Here is a 17,897-nt window from a genome sequence, read left to right as displayed (position 1 = left end):
CTTTAAGAAGAGGTTATCCAGCCTTAAGGTATTCTCATGAATCCTCAAAGCATGTGCACTTTACCCTGTGATGATTCTGTGGTGTCGGGAGTTGGGAGGTCATGTGACCGCAAGTATGTGATTTGCATACTTCCGACCACATTACTACTTGACACATTCGACCTTACTCAATATATTTGTATTGAACAAGGCCACAACCAGAGGCGCAACTACCACGGTCGCAGCGGTCGCTGCTGCGAACGGACCTGGCAGGTCAGAGGCACCCGACTACCCCCGCCGCCACATTGAACTATACCGGCATCTATGACGCTCCCTCTCCCATCATTCCCCTCTGCCTCTGACACTGCTGGTGCGCGATGACGTCACTTCGTCGCGCACTTGCTGTGTGCGGGGCCCAGGCAGTGCAGCATCTGCACAGGTGATGGCGGCCGCCATATTGGTGGAGCCTGTGGTGGCTGCTGGGACCGGGAACAGGCAGCTCTGGAGCTGGCAGTGGGTGCGTGGATTGAGCCGCCCAGGAGGGCGATGTCGCAGCAACTTACCATAATCCTGTAGAATGTAAGCCCGCAAGGGCAGGGTCCTCGCCCCTCTGTATCAGTCCGTCATTGTTAGTTTGTTTACTGTATGTGATATTTGTAACTTGTATGTAACCCCTTCTCATGTACAGCACCATGGAATCAATGGTGCTATATAAATAAATAATAATAATAATAATAACTTAGCCATGTGGAGGATCGGAACATAGAGGTGTACGGGAGCGGCGGCAGTGTGGTGTCTTCTGCCCGTGTGTCGCCGTCCCCGGCTCCCTGTGACACCAGCCCCGCTTCCTCCCTGCTCTCCCGTGCCCCATGTCCTCGTAGGTCCCCAGGTTCAGGTCGTGTTCCTCCGGGCCTCCGTACGGCCTTGTCCCTCCTCCCCTGGTCCCCCAATGCTCCCTATCTCCCATGCTCAGAGTCCTCACCCCCCTATGCATTCCCTGCCCCTGGTCCCCGTGTGACTCATCTGCCCTGCTCTCAAGTCTCCCCTGTCCCCTTTATCACCGTGTGTTCCCCATCCACCCTGTCCTCGTAATCCCTGTGCCCCCTTCTTCCCTGCTCCCAAGTCTCCCCCCCCCCCCATTTTCTCCTGTCCCCTTGCAGCCCCTTTTCCCGTGCATCCCTATCTACTCTGCTCTTGGAGTCCCCTTGTGTCCGTCCCCTTGCCCCCTGGTGCCCTTCTCCCCTTCCTCTTAGTCCCCATGGGTCCCCTTGTACGATATGAAGAACTATGGGGTGCATTATCCTATGGGAAGTTGTACCACATGGGATGACGATGGCGGTGCATTATACTATATGAAGCACTATGAGGAGTGTGCTATACTATATGGAACACTGAGCAGTGTATTTTAGTACATGTAGGACTATGAGGAGTGTATTATACTATATGGAGGACTGAGCAGTGTATTATACTATATGGAGCACTATGAAGAGTGTATAATACTATATGGAGTGTATAATACTATATGGAGTGTATATTACTATATGGAGGACTATGGGGAGTGTATTATACTATATGGAGGACTATGGGGAGTGTATTATACTATATGGATGACTATGAACTGTGCAGTTCTGTGCAGTATATTATATAGAGGACTATGGGGGTGCATTATACTTATTATATGGATCCCCATGACTTCTGTGTAAGCCCCTGATGAGTATAATGGTTTATTTTATACATTACATAACAACGGCAGTACGGAGGACCAATATATGCTAGGATGGGGCACCGGATAGTTACGCACTGAGGTTACACTATACAACTTTGCAATAAAGCTAGTGTGTTCAAAATGAGTAGGGAAAATGTGAATTTGGGTGGAAAATATTTTGGCATGGTGGGGGGCCCCATTTGAAAGTTCACTCCGGGGCCCATGACTTTGTAGTTACGCCACTGGACACGACCATCTAGTCAGCTCGTAATCGCATGTACAGTACAGACCAAAAGTTTGGACACACCTCATTTAAAGACTTTTCTATATTTTCATCAAAACTATTAATTAACACATGTGGAATTATATACTTAACAAAAAAGTGTGAAACTACTGAAATTATGTCTTATATTCTAGGTTCTTCAAAGTAGCTACCTTTTGCTTTGATGACTGCTTTGCACACTCTTGGCATTCTCTTGATAAGCTTCAAGAGGTAGTCACCGGGAATGGTTTTCACTTCACAGGTGTGCCCTGTCAGGTTTAATAAGTGGGATTTCTTGCCTTATAAATGGGGTTGGGACCATCAGTTGTGTTGTGCAGAAGTCTGGTGGATACACAGCTGAAAATCCTACTGAATAGACTGTTTTATTTTGTATTATGGCAAGAAAAAAGCAGCTAAGTAAAGAAAAACGAGTGGCCATCATTAATTTAAGAAATGAAGGTCAGTCAGTCCGAAAAATTGGGAAAACTTTGAAAGTGTCCCCAAGTGCAGTGGCAAAAACCATCAAGCGCTATAAAGAAACTGGTTCACATGAGGACCGCCCCAGGAAAGGAAGACCAAGAGTCACCTCCGCTTCTGAGGATAAGTTTATCCGAGTCACCAGCCTCAGAAATTGCAGGTTAACAGCAGCTCAGATTAGAGACCAGGTCAATGCCACACAGAGTTCTAGCAGCAGACACATCTCTACATCAACTGTTACGAGGAGACTTTGTGCAGCAGGCCTTCATGGTAAAATAGCTGCTAGGAAACCACTGCTAAGGACAGGCAACAAGCAGAAGAGACTTGTTTGGGCTAAAGAACACAAGGAATGGACATTAGACCAGTGGAAATCTGTGCTTTGGTCTGATGAGTCCAAATTTGAGATCTTTGGTTCCAACCACCGTGTCTTTGTGCGACGCAGAAAAGGTGAACGGATGGATTCTACATGCGTGGTTCCCACTGTGAAGCATGGAGGAGGTGTGATGGTGTGGGGGTGCTTTGCTGGTGACACTGTTGGGGATTTATTCAAAATTGAAGGCATACTGAACCAGCATGGCTACCACTGCATCTTGCAGCGGCACGCTATTCCATCCGGTTAGCGTTTAGTTGGACTATCATTTATTTTTCAACAGGACAGTGACCACAAACACCTCCACGCTGTGTAAGGGCTATTTGACCAAGAAGGAGAGTAATGGGGTGCTACGCCAGATGACCTGGCCTCCGCAGTCACCAGACCTGAACCCAATCGAGATGGTTTGGGGTGAGCTGGACCGCAGAGTGAAGGCAAAAGGGCCAACAAGTGCTAAGCAGCTATGGGAACTCCTTCAAGATTGTTGGAAAACCATTCCCGGTGACTACCTCTTGAAGCTCATCAAGAGAATGCCAAGAGTGTGCAAAGTAGTCTTCAAAGCAAAAGGTGGCTACTTTGAAGAACCTAGAATATAAGACATAATTTCAGTTGATTCACACTTTTTTGTTAAGTATATAATTCCACATGTGCTAATTCATAGTTGTGATACCTTCAGTGTGAATGTACAATTTTCATAGTCACAAAAATACAGAAAAATTTTTAAATGAGAAGGGGTCTCCAAACTTTTGGTCTGTACTGTATATACTGCTCAGAAAAATAAAGAACACTTAAACAACAGAATATAACTCCCAAGTAAATCAAACTTCTGTGAAATCAAATTGTCCACTTAGGAAGCAACACTGTTTGACAATCAATTTCACATGCTGTTGTGCAAATGGAATAGACAACAGATGGAAATTATTGGCAATTATCAAGACACACTCAATAAAGGAGTGGTTCTGCAGGTGGGGGCCACAGACCACATCTCAGTACCAATGCTTTCTGGCTGATGTTTTGGTCACTTTTGAATGTTGGCTGTCCTTTCACACATGGTAGCATGAGATGGACTCTACAACTCACACCAGTGGCTCAGGTAGTGCAGCTCATTTAGGATGGCACATCAATGTGAGCTGTGGCAAAAAGGTTTGCTGTGTCTGTCCAAAGGCTGGAGGTGCTACCAGGAGACAAGCCAGTACACCAGGAGACGTGGAGGGGGCCGTAGGAGGGCAACAACCCAGCAGCAGGACCGCTACCTCAGCCTTTGTGCAAGGAGAAACAGGAGGAGCACTGCCAGAGCCCTGCAAAATGACCTCCAGCAGGCCAAAATGTGAATGTGTCTGCACAAACGGTTAGAAACCAGCTTCATGAGGATGGTCTGAGTGCCGATGTCCACAGATGGGGGTTGTGCTCACAGCCCAACACCGTGCAGGACGCTTGGCATTAGCCACAGAACACCAGCATTGATAAGTTCGCCACTGGCACCCTGTGCTCTTCACAGATGAAAGCAGGTTCACACTGAGCACTTGTGACAGAGTGTGGACATGCCATGGAGAGCGATCTGCTGCCTGCAACATCCTTCAGGATGACCGATTTGGCAGTGGGTCAGTAATGATGTGGGGTGGCATTTCTTTGGAGGGCCGCACAGCCCTCCATGTGCTCGCCAGAGGTAGCCTGACTGCCATTAGGTACCGAGATGAGATCCTCAGACCCCTTGTGAGACCATATGCTGGTGCGGTTGGTTCTGGGTTCCTCCTAATGCAGGACAATGCCAGACCTCATGTGGCTGGAGTGTGTCGGCATTTCCTGCAAGATGAAGGCATTGAAGCTATGGATTGGCCCGCTTGTTCCCCAGACCTGAATCCAATTGAACATATCTGGGACATCATGTCTCGCTCCATCCACCAACATCACGTTGCACCACAGACTGTCCAGGAGTTGGCTGATGCTTTAGTCCAGGTCTGGGAGGAGATCCCTCAGGAGACCATCCGCCGCTTCATCAGGAGCATGCCCAGGCATTGCAGGGAGGTCATACAGGCACGTGAAGGCTACACACACTACTGAGCATCATTTTCTTGTCTTGAGGCATTTCCACTGAAGTTGGATCAGCCTGTAACTTCATTTTCCACTTTGATTTTGAGCATGATTTCAACTCCAGACCTCCGTGGAATATTAGTTGTGATTTACGTTGATCATTTTTAGGTTTTATTGTTCTCAACACATTCCACTATGTAGTGAATAAAGATTTAGAACTGGAATATTTCATTCTAGGATTCTAGGATGTGGGATTTTAGTGTTCCCTTTATTTTTTTGAGCAGTGTGTATGTGTGTCACTGACATCTATATATCTATGTATTCTATGTGTATATATCTAGTCTATTCTAACCTGTCACGTTGTGATATTACTGTACGCAGCACATTAATTGCCAGCTTGTATTCTGTGTATATATCTATTCTAGAGAGGGAATCTGCCCTTCAGGGACAGGAAACCTACAGATAAAAAGGGTGGTACCTCTCCCTCGCATCAGTTGGTTTCCTGTCCCTGACGGGGAACCTTTTTCGGCACGGTACCTGTAAAGGAGGTGCCGTATCCAAAGGACCGGGGCCGGCCAGCCGGGTTCTGGCTGCGAGGAGGCTCCTGTCACGGCTGGTCCGGTATCCGAAGCCGCCATCACTGGAACCAAGAAGAACTCCGGGTGCACAAAGATGGCCGCCGCTCTGGAAATGCGGTAGGACTTCCGGGTTATCGCTGCGCACATGCGCGGTAGTGTTTTTCTCCCCGGGACGTGACGCTCGAGGCGGCGGCAAATTCAAATAGGGAGATGGTGCACACATTTTTGTTGCACAAACTCCCTGGGAACATGGAGGATAGCGATGTGCAGCAAGAGCCAGAGCAGCAGCCTAGGCAGCAACACCAGCTTCACAAGTGGAACCTAAGGGAACCAGGAGAAGCGGGTCCAGCAGTCGCTCAACGCAGCGCAGCAGGTCTGCAGCAGTGAGCAAATCTCCATCTCAAGGTTCTCCTCTACCAGATCCTGCCCCCCCCTCCAGAACCGGTACCTACGTCCACTTCTGAATGGTGAGTGACCTCCGAGTAAGTTCACTTTTTGTAACGGGTTCCTTCTTCTCCCTTAATAGGGAAAGAAGAGGTTGGAGAGAACGAAATATAAATTTTGTCCCACCTGTAACAAAGCTTTGCTGGTAGCCTGGAACAAAAGCTTTGTAACTCATGTATACAGCGCCTGTTATGTGAAGAAACCCCTGATTTTGCATCTGAACTGAAAACAATAATTAGATCTGAAGTTCAGAATGCCCTCACATCTTTTAAAAAGGGAAAAGATAAGAAAAAAGAGGTGGTATATTCCCACTCTGACCAGTCTACATCTGAGGACGCTGATTCCAATAAATCTGATTCCTCCTCATCTTCCTCAGATGAGGATTCAGGCCGTCACTGCTTCCCACTAGATGAGGTAGACGCTCTAGTAAAAGCTGTAAGAGCTACTATGGGGGTAGAAGATCCCCGTCCCGATAGAACTGCTCAAGACATAATGTTTGGTGGCCTGGGGCAGAAAAAACGGAGAACTTTTTCCTTAAATACTAACGTTCAAACATTGATTAAAAAAGAATGGGAGAAGCCAGATAGGAGAAATTCCTCGGTACCTTCACTTAAAAGGAAGTATCCTTTTGAAGAGGAAGCATCTACTTCTTGGGACAAAGCGCCTAAATTAGACGTCGCTGTAGCCAAGGCCTAAAAAAAATCTGCTCTCCCATTTGAGGATATGGGTACCCTTAAAGACCCTTTGAATAAAAAAGCTGATACCTTTCTTAAGTGGGCCTGGGAATCGACTGGAGGTAGCTTGAGACCTGCTGTAGCAGCGACATGCACCTCTAGATCTTTAATGGTGTGGGTTGACCAGTTGGAAAAACTTCACCCAGAAATAAAATGCTAGATTCAATCCCTGTAATTAGAGCTGCAGCAGCATTCCTAGCAGATTCATCAGCGGACTCCGTGCGCATAACATCCAAAGCTGCAGCTCTCTCCAATGCAGCCAGAAGAACACTATGGCTTAAAAGTTGGCCGGGGGATCTTCAAACGCATCTTCTATTCCATGCGAAGGAAATTTCTTGTTTGGGGAGACCTTGGATGACATCCTCCAGAAAGCAGGAGATAAAAAGAAAGGGTTTCCAAACCTAGGACCAACTCCATTTAGACAGTCCTTTCGGAACCGGAGAGTCTTTCGCAGAAGGCCCCCCAGAGAACAAAATAGATGGGACGAAGGAAGAAGAAAGGACAGGTGATTCCTTTTTGGCAACACCTCCCGTGACAAAAAACTTTCTAAATGACATTTTCCCCGGGGTTGGGGGAAGACTCACTTCATTTCTTCCCGCCTGGAATAAAATGTCCAACAACTCTTGGATTTTAAATCTAATACAGTCCGGACTAAAAATAGATTTTTTCTCTTTACCCCCCCCTTCCCCCCCCCCTTTCCCCCTCCCTTTCCCCCTCCCTTTCCCCCTCCCTTTCCCCCTCCCTTTCCCCCTCCCCCCCCCCCAAAAAAAAAAATTAAAAAAAAATTATGTAATAACGAAAACAAGGTCCTCAGTAGAGGAGCACACCACACTAGAAAAGGAAATTGTAACTCTGTTACAGAAGTCTGTAATTCAGGAGAACTCCCCTCAAGAGATATGTAGGGGTTTTTACTCCCCATTATTCCTAGTGCCAAAACCGGATAGCTCTTATTCAACGATAATAAATCTAAAAAACCTGAACAAATATGTAAAAAAACAAATGTTCAAAATGGAAACAATAAAATCCACCATAAAAATCCTCTTCCCGAACTGCTACATGGTCGTGCTAGACTTAAGCGATGCATATTACCATGTGCCCATTCACAAACAATCCCGAAAATTTCTCAGGATGGCGGTCTCCATAGACGGACAAGTAAGAAACTTACAATACAGAGCCTTCCCGTTTGGAATATCAATAGCTCCCCAGATATTCACAAAAATAGTGGCGGAAATGATGGCTCACATAAGGGAACAAAATATATTAATAATCCCTTACTTAGACTATTTCCTTATTGCAAGCGACTCGGCTCAAAGTTGCAGGGAACAGAGGGACCGAGTGATAACTACTTTGACAAACTTAGGCTGGCTCATAAATGCAAAAAAATCGAAGTTAGAACCCTGCCAAATTCAAGAGTTTCTGGGACTAACATTAGACTCCCATGTTCAAGAATGCCGGCTCCCAGTTTCCAAAAAAGACAACATGATGCATATGGTGGCGCGAACCCTACACAATTCCTCTATGACACTAAGGAGGGCAATGTCGCTACTGGGCTCTCTCTCTTCATGCTTGCCAGCAGTACCTTTCGCAGAGTTACACATGAGAAAGCTTCAATAGCATATACTGGAAATGCAGTCAATACTAAAAGACAATTTAGTCGCATCACTCTAAGTTCTTCCGTTACTCATTCCCTTCTCTGGTGGGGGAAAAAAACAAAACCTTTCAAGGGGAATCCCTTGGATAGCAAAGATATCTCGAGTAATAACAACCGATGCGAGTCCCAGGGGGTGGGGGGCTCACATGGGAGACAGAGTGGCTCAGGGAAACTGGACAGACCAGCATCCTCAAACCAAAAAGAACTTTGGGCAGTACATCGAGCTCTTCTATTTTTTTCTGACTTACATTCGAGGACATCATGTCCGAATTTTTTCGGACAACAAAGTGACAGTAGCATATATAAATAACCAGGGAGGAACAAGGTCTCGATCACTGAATTCCTCCGCCAAAATTATCAGTCTTGCAGAGGAAAATCTACTATCCCTTTCTGCGCCACATATTCAGGGGTCAAACAACAAAAAAGCAGACTTGAGTCGTTCTCAGTTAAAACCGGGCGAGTGGACCCTAAACCAATCTATCTTCAACCAGATTACAGAAATGTGGGGGACCCCAACAATAGACTTATTTGCCAATTTCGAAAACAAAAAAGTAAACCTGTGTTTTGCTCACTGAACCCGAAAGGGAATCCCCAGGCTCTGGATGCTTTCCTGATCTCGAGGACCCACAAGCTGACATACGCTTTTCCTCCAATTATTCTGATTCCGGCAGTTATTCGGAAAATCAGAGAGGACAAAACAAAAATGATCTTTATAGCTCCATTCTGGCCAAAAAGAACATGGTTTTCCTGGCTATGGATACTATCGGTCTCAGACCCATGGATCCTACCGGATATAGCAGACCTACTACAGCAAGGACCGATCTTCCACCCGCAGGTGACGAACTTACATTTAACAGCCTGAATTTTGAACGGAGACTATTAAAAGAAAGGGGGTTTTCGGACAACTTAGTAGCCACATTATTAAAAAGTAGGAAACCAGTTACTACTAAAGCCTACAGAAAAACTTGGAGAAAATTCCTATCTGTCTCCAAGGTGAAAGTCCAGGATGGGGCTTCAATTAGTAAGATACTTGAATTCCTACAAAAGGGTCTGGAACAAGGATTGCCTGTCAGTACTCTAAAAGTACAGATGGCAGCTCTAGGTGCACTCTACAACCAAAATATTGCGGCCAATCCATGGGTAATAAGATTTATTAAAGCGGTAACCAGATCAAAACCTCTAGTTACTCAAAAAATATCTTCGTGGGACCTAAACCTAGTCTTCACTGCACTAATGGGTCCTCCATTTGAACCCATAGACACAATTCCCATAAAAACACTCACTTAAGACCATTCTTCTGGTAGCTATAACATCTGCACGCAGAATAAGTGACATTCAAGCCCTGTCTGCTAACCCACCCTTTACAAAAATATTAGATGATAGTCACTCTTAAACCTGACCCGGCCTATTTGCCAAAAGTGGCATCCAAATTTCATAGGTCACAGGAAGTGTCCCTGCCGTCCTTTTGCCCAAACCCCAAAAATGAGAGAGAGCGAAAATTCCATAATTTAGATGTCAGAAGATGTCTAGTCCAATATTTAGAATCCACCTGAGAGTATAGGAAGGAAGGCTCTTTATTTGTCTGTTTTCAGGGTCCCAGAAAAGGATTCCGGGCATCCAAGGGTACCATGGCAAGGTGGATAAAGGAGGCAATAGCCTTGGTGTATTCATCCACGGGGAATACGATCCCGGATAGTATAAAAGCGCATTCCACAAGAGCGGTATCTACCTCATGTGCTGAGAGGTCAGAGGTATCAATAGATCAAATCTGCAAAGCGGCCACCTGGTCATCACCATCAACCTTTTTTAACCCCTTAACGACCGCCGATACGCCTTTTAACGGCGGCAGTTAAGGGTACTTAAACCACAGCGCCGTTAATTAACGGCGCTGTGGAAAAAGTGAATAGCGCCCCCCAGAGTCGGATTTTCTCTGGGGTCTCGGTTGCCGGGGGTAGCCGAGACCCCAGAGAACATGATTCGGAGTTTTTTTACCGACCCCCGGGTTGTGATCGCCGGTAATTGTGATCGCACATCAGAGGACAGAGAAATGGGGTCCCCGATAGCCCCCTGATACTCACCTGTCTCCCCTGGTGCTCCTCGTGGCGCCCAGTGGGCGCCGCCATCTTGTTCTGGCCAAAAAATGGCGGGCGCATGCCGAGACCCCAAAGAACATGATCGGTAAAAACCGACCCCTGTTTTGCGATTGCCGGTAATTACCGTATATACTCGAGTATAAGCCGACCTGAGTATAAGCCGACCCCCCTAATTTTGCCACAAAAAACTGGGAAAACTTATTGACTCGAGTATAAGCCTAGGGTGGGAAATGCAGCAGCTACCGGTAAATTTCAAAAATAAAAATAGATGCTCCATACCGTTCATTATTGCCCCATAGATGCTCCATAGAAAGCTGTGCCATATATAATGCTCTGCACCGTTCATTATGGCCTCATAGATGCTCCATAGAAAGCTGTGCCATATAGAATGCTCTGCACCATTCATTATGGCCCCATAGATGCTACATAGAAAGCTGTGCCATATATAATGCTCTGCACCATTCATTATGGCCCCATAGATGCTCCATAGAAAGCTGTGCCACATATAATGCTCTGCACCGTTCAGTATGGCCCCTTAGATGCTCCACATAAAGCTGTGCCATATATAATGCTCTGTACCGTTCAGTATGGCCCCATAGATGCTCCACATAAAGCTGTGCCATATATAATGCTCTGCACCGTTCATTATGGCCCCATAGATGCTCCACATAAAGCTGTGCCCCACATATAATGCTCTGCACCGTTCATTATGGCCCCATAGATGCTCCATAGAAATCTGTGCCATATAGAATGCTCTGCACCGTTCATTATTGCCCCATAGATGCTCCGTAGAAAGCTGTGCCCCATATATATTGCTCTGCACCATTGATTATGGCCCCATAGATGCTCCATATATAATGCTGCTGCTGCTGCTGCAATAAAAAAAAAAATCACATACTCACCTCTCTTTGCTCAGGACGCCGGCGCTTTCAATATTTACCTGCTCCTCGTGCGGCTCCGTCTCCAGCACTGACGCTCAGCAGAGGGCGCGCACTAACTACGTCACCGCACCCTCTGATCTGAGCGTCACTGCTAAAGGACGCTGCAGACGGAGCCGGAGCGAGGAGCAGGTAAATATCGCGCAGCGCTCCCCTCACCGTATACTTACCTGCTCCCGGCGCGGTCCCTGCTTCTCCCGGCGCTGCATCTTCTTCCTGTATTGAGCGGTCACAGTTACCGCTCATTTACAGCAATGAATATGCGGCTCCACCCCTATGGGAGGTGGAGCCACATGTTCATTGCTGTAATGAGCGGTACCATGTGACCACTCAGTACAGGAAGAAGCTGCAGCGCCGAGAGAAGCAGGGACTGCAGGGACCATGCCAGGAGTAGGTAAGTATAACTAGACAGCCCCCGCTCCCCCTTCCCTGCCGACCCCCGGGTAAGACTCGAGTATAAGCCAAGAGGGGGACTTTCAGCCCCAAAAAATGGGCTGAAAATCTCGGCTTATACTTGAGTATATACGGTAACTGTTTACCGGTGGCCGCAAAAAAAAAAAAAAAAAAAAAGCGATCTGTCATTCTCTGTCCTCTGATGAGATTGCACATCAGAGGACAGAGAAATAGGGAGATTCGGGGACCCTGCTTTACTTACCGGTGTCCCTGGTTCCTCCTGCGTCCCCTCCTGCCTGCCGGTTTCTTCATCCGGTAAGAAAATGGTGGGCGCATGCGCAGTGTGCCCGCCATGATCTGCCGGCCGGCAGCTGGAGGAGTTGGGGCTAAATTTAGGGTTGGGGCTAAATTTAGGGCTAGGGTTAGGCTTCTTTCACACTTGCGTCGGTACGGGGCCGTCGCAATGCGTCGGCCTGACGTACCAACGTACGTTGTGCAAATTGTGCACAACGTGGGCAGCGGATGCAGTTTTTCAACGCATCCGCTGCCCAGTCAGTGTCCTGGGGAGGAGGGGGCGGAGTTACGGTCCGCCAAAACACAACGGATCCAGTGCACGACGGACGCGACATGCGGCCATCCATCGCGATCCGTCGGCAATACAAGTCTATGGGCAAAAAATGCATCCTGCGGGCACATTTGCAGGATCCGTTTTTTGTCCAAAACGACGGATTGCGACGGATGCCAGAAGACGCAAGTGTGAAAGTAGCCTTAGGGTTGGGGCTAAAGTTAGGGCTAGGGTTGGGCTAGGGTTAGGATTGGGGCTAAAGTTAGGGCTAGGGTTAGGGTTGGGGCTAAATTTAGGGCTAGGGTTGCGGCTAAAGTTAGGGTTAGAGTTGGGATTAGGGTTGGTATTAGGATTAGGGTTGGTATTAGGGTTAGGGTTGGCATTAGGGTTAGGGTTGGCATTAGGGTTACACTTGGGATTATGGTTAGGTTTGGGATTAGGGTTAAGGTTAGGGTTGGGATTAGGGTTAGAGGTGTATTGGGATTAGGGTTAGGTTTGAGATTAGGGTTGAGATTAGGATTAGGGGTGTGTTGAATTTAGGGTTTTGATTAGGGTTATGGTTAGGGTTGAGATTAGTGTTGTTTTGGGGTTAGGGTTGTGATTATCGTTAGGGTTGTGATTAGGATTATGGATCGGGTTGGGATTAGGGTTAGGGGTATGTTGAGGTTAGCGTTGGAGGTAGAAATGGGGGGTTTCCACTGTTTAGGTACATCAGGGGGTCTCCAAACACGACAGCCAATTTTGTGCTCAAAAAGTCAAATGCCGTGCGCCCAAACTGGTTTACCCCTACATATGGGGCATCAGCGTACTCAGGAGAAATTAGACAAGAACTTTTGGGGTCCAATTTCTCCTGCTACCCTTGTGAAAATAACAACTTGGGGGCTACAAAATCTTTTTTGTGGAAAAAAATATATTTTTTATTTTCACGAATCTGCATTATAAACTTCTGTGAAGCACTTGGGCATTCAAAGTTCTCACCACACATCTAGATAAGTTCTTTGGGGGGTCTAGTTTCCAAAATGGGGTTACTTGTGGGGGGTTTCTACTGTCTAGGTACATCAGGAGCTCTGCAAATGCAACATGACGCCCGCAGACCATCCCATCAAAGTCTGTATTCCAAGCGGCGCTCCTTCCCTTCCGAGCCCCGATGGGTGCCCAAACAGTGCACCCCCCCCCCACATATGCGGTGTCAGCGTGCTCAGGACACACTGGACAACAGATTTTGGGGTCCAATGTCTCCTGTTACCCTTGAGGAAAAAAAAATTGCAGGCTAAAAAATCATTTTTGAGGGAAAAAAAAGGATTTTTTATTTTCACGGCTCTACTTTATAAATTTCTGTGAAGCACTTGGGGATTTAAAGTGCTCACCACACTTCTAGATAAGTTCCTTAAGGGGTCTAGTTTCCAAAATGGGGTCACTTGTGGGGAGTTTCCACTGTTTAGGAACATCAGGGGTTCTCCAAACGCAACATGGCGTCCGATCTCAATTCCAGCCAATTCTACATTGAAAAAGTAAAACGGCACTCCTTCTCTTCCAAGCTCTGCGGTGCTCTCAAACGTACTGAGAAGAAATTGCACAACAACGTTTGTCGTCTAATTTCTCCTGTTACCCTTGTAAAAATAAAAATTTGGGGGCAAAAATCATTTTTGTAGAAAAAATGCGATTTTTTTTAATTTTCAGGGCTCTACGTTAAACTTCCGTGATGCACCTGGGGGTTTAAAGTGCTCACCACACATCTAGATAAGTTCCTTAAGGGGTCTAGTTTCCAAAATGGTGTCACTTGTAGGGGGTTTCCACTGTTTAGGCACATCAGGGGCTCTAAACGCGACATGGCATCCAATCTCAATTCCAGCCAATTCTGCATTGAGAAAGTCAAACGGCGCTCCTTTTCCTCTTCCAAGCTCTGCGGTGCGCCCAAACAGTGGTTTACCCCCACATATGGGGTATCGGCGTATTCAGGAGAAATTGCACAACAAAATTTATGGTTCAATTTCTGTTTCTACACTTGTGAACATAAAAAAATGGTTCTAAATTAAAATGTTTGCAAAAAAAACCAAAAAAAAGTTAAATGTTAATTTTTTCCTTCCACGTTGTTTCAGTTCCTGTTAAGCACGTAAATGATTAATAAACTTCTTGAATGGGGTTTTGAGCACCTTGAGGGGTGCAGTTTTTAGAATGGTGTCACACTTGGTTATTTTCTATCATATAGACCCCTCAAAATGACTTCAAATGTGATGTGGTCCCTAAAAAAAAAATGGTGTGGTAAAAATGAGAAATTGCTGGTCAACTTTTAACCCTTATAACTCCCTAACAAAAAAAAAATTGTTTCCAAAATTGTGCTGATGTAAAGTAGACATGTGGGAAATGTTATTTATTAACTATTTTTTGTGACATCTCTCTCTGATTTAAGGGCATAAAAATACAAAGTTTGAAAATTGCTAAATTTTAAAAATTTTCGCCATATTTCTGTTTTTTTTAATAAATAATCGCAAGTAATATCAAAGAAATGCTACCACTAACATGAAGTACAATATGTCACGAAAAAACAGTCTCTGAATCAGCGGGATTCGTTAAAGCGTTCCAGAGTTATAACCTCATAAAGTGACAGTGGTCAGAATTGTAAAAATTGGCTCGGTCATTAAGTACCAAATTGGCTCTGTCGCTAAGGGGCTAAATACTATAGATTAAATCTAGCCTCTGTGTCTGACTTAACCATTGGGCAAAGGGTTCTCGAGGCCGTGGTCCCTCCCTAAGCTTAGTCTCTTCAATTCTCTCCGTGGTGCTGTCATGGGAGACCGAGAAAGTCATAGTTACTCACCGATAACGGCGTTTCGCGGAGCCCATGACAGCACTCGCTTATTCCCTCCTAGCACGAGTGCGGTGAGCACTTACTATCTTGCATATAACTAACGTAACATAATATAGGCACGGTGTTCCTCTAATTAGCAATGTTATAATATGTTTTTTTTCTGTTGAAACTAACCTGGAGGTCCTCCGATGCTCTGTAAACCAACTGATGCGAGGGAGAGGTACTGCCCTTTTTATCTGTAGGTTTTCTGTCCCTGAAGGCGGATCCCCTCTCTCTGTGGTGCTGTCATGGGCTCTGAGAAATACCGTTATTGGTAAGTAACTATGACTTTTTGCTGCGGCTTCTTTCCTGCCAACAAATCAAGTTTTGCTGCAGAACAAATGCAGCAAAAACGCCCAGTGTGAACTTACCCTAAGACTCTCTTTTTGAAAGCCAATAGTAATGAAAAATGAAGGCACTGTTGGAGTCAGATGCGACTAATTCATTAACAAGTGCACACGTTTTGAAGAGCCAACAACAGTTGGCTCTTCAAAACGTGTGCACTTTTTAATGTGGCTTCGCCACTTCCTGTCCTGCCCACTTTTGAAGAACAGGCCAGGAATTGTGTAAAAATGGAGTTATGTAAACATTTTTTTTCCTAAACACCTGTTTTATCACCAGTTAAGCGATACTCAGAGAATAAAAAAAAAATATTTATTTTTATAAAAGAAAAAAAAATCTTCTGCAATTAACATTAATCACATAACCACAGCTCTGTTTCATGTCAGTGCCTTTGAATAGACTTGTTACATTTATTTCCAACTACTGTTGTATTCAAGCCTCCTCTTGCATTGCAACAGTTACAATTTACAAACGACTATGGATTAGATATGACAGAAATGGCATTTAGTCGCACATTTCTCCTCTTTAAAAACCTCATTGCTGTTGTAAATGTATGATAAAAAATGTCAAGTATTTAGGTTGTTTTTAACACGAAGACATTTTCTAAACTGCCTACTAGTTCTCATATGTATGTCAGATTTGGAAGTTTGGTAGACTGTTTTACGGTTTCTTATCACTAGCTGTTTCTTATCACTAACTATTAGATTTAAATGTGGCCCTTGAACTAAAAAGATTTGGAGATATATGTCCTACAACTAAAAGTCCTCTGCTCAGACAACCCTTTTTCAGTCAGCATGTTTGCCCCAAGTAAAATAATACTTCTACTCACCACGGTTCCAGCTGTGCTGGCACTCACTCTCCCAGGACTCACATCGCAATGTCACGCAAGCCCTGCAGCCAATTAGCGCTGGCATCACTGTCCCCTCCTTTAGACAAATCGAACATCAAGAGAAAGTGAGCAGCCAGCTGCAGATCTGACTTCGTCTTGACGTCTGATTCATCCAAAGGAGGGGAGAGTGAAGCCAATGTTGATTTGCTGCAAGGCTTTCTTCCACATGCTGCCCCCCCCCCCTACATGTATATGGAAGAAGGTGCTCTGGTCACATGAGACCAAAGTAGAACTTGTTGGGCTAAATGCGAAACACTATGTGCTGCGATAAAACTAACATTGTATATCACCTTCAAAGCACCATACCCACTATCAACCCTGGTGGTGGCAGGATCATGCTGTGAGGATGTTCTTCTTCAGCAAGGACAGGGAAGCTGGTCAAAGTTGTTGGGAAGGTGGATGGAGCTAAATATACAGGGCAATCCTGTTGGGGACTACATAAGACTGGGATGAAGGGTCACCTTCCAGCAGAACAACGACCATAAATGTACTGCCAGAGCTACAATGGAATGGTTTATATAAAAGCATATTAATGTGCGTGACTGGCCCAGTCACAGTCTAGATCTAAATCCCATTGAAAATCTGTGACAAGACTTGAAATTGCTTTTCATAAACACTCCATCCAATCTCACTGAGTTAGAGCTAGTTTGCAAAGGAAGATGGGAAAAAATTCACACTAGATATGCAACACTGGTAGAGACATACAACAAAGGACTTGCAACAAAAAGTGATCCTACAAAGTATTGATTCAAGGTGGCTGAATACAAATGCATGTCACGATTTTCAGATTTATATTTTTATATTATTTAGAAAACAATGTATCCTTTCCTTTACAGTATAAAAATGGATCCAGCTCACACACCAGGGTGTTTATAAAAATCTTTAATTCAGCTTTTATTTCGAAGAATTCTTTTTAAAATGGTACAACATCAATTAGGACATTTCAGATAACATTGCAAATATGAAATGGGGTGTGATGTATAACAAGAACCATAGGCGTTTTGAACAATGAAGTTCTTGAACACTTTTCACATCCTTTACTTTACACTTCACGGGCACTTGCTACTTAGAATAACAGAATGTTAGTTGGAAGGGACCTCCTGGGTAGTCGTGTACAACCCTCTGCTCAATGCAGGATTCACTAAACCATCTCAGACAGCTGTCTGTCCAGCCTGTGTTTAAAGACTTCCAATGAAGGAGAACTCGCCACCTTGAAACACTCTTCCAATTGGATGTGCAAGAGTTTGTTGCCACTCTTTGAGTACGATCACTGAGCCCATTATAAATCCACATAACTATAGACTTGTCAATCCCATACTTGGTCATTTTTTCAAAAGTTTATATACCCCGGAAGAATTTTTGCTTTCTTGGCCTTTTTTAAGAGAATATGAATAACACCAACATTTTTTCTCCACTCATGGTTAGTGGTTAGGTGAAGACATTTATTGTCAAACTACTGTGTTTTTGCTTTTTAAATCATAATGACAACCAAAAACATTCAAATAACCCTGATCAAAAGATCACATACCCCATTTCTTAATACCGTGTATTGCCTCCTCTAACATCAATGACAGGTTGAAGTCTTTTCTGGTAGGTAT

At 45.1% G+C, this 17,897-nt stretch overlaps 1 protein-coding gene across 2 annotated transcripts in view; it reads left to right on the top strand.

Annotated features, from left to right (window-relative positions):
• The window catches only part of HUS1 (HUS1 checkpoint clamp component), a 118,994-nt gene that overhangs the window by 63,640 nt on the left and 37,457 nt on the right, over positions 1-17,897 (top strand). The gene's annotated exons all lie outside the window — the stretch shown is intronic.

Source organism: Ranitomeya imitator, chromosome 6, assembly GCF_032444005.1.
Source record: "Ranitomeya imitator isolate aRanImi1 chromosome 6, aRanImi1.pri, whole genome shotgun sequence".
In the NCBI taxonomy this organism is placed as follows: Eukaryota; Metazoa; Chordata; class Amphibia; order Anura; family Dendrobatidae; genus Ranitomeya; species Ranitomeya imitator.
Note: the sequence above shows the minus strand (reverse complement) of the source record. Positions and strands in the feature narration are given on the sequence as shown.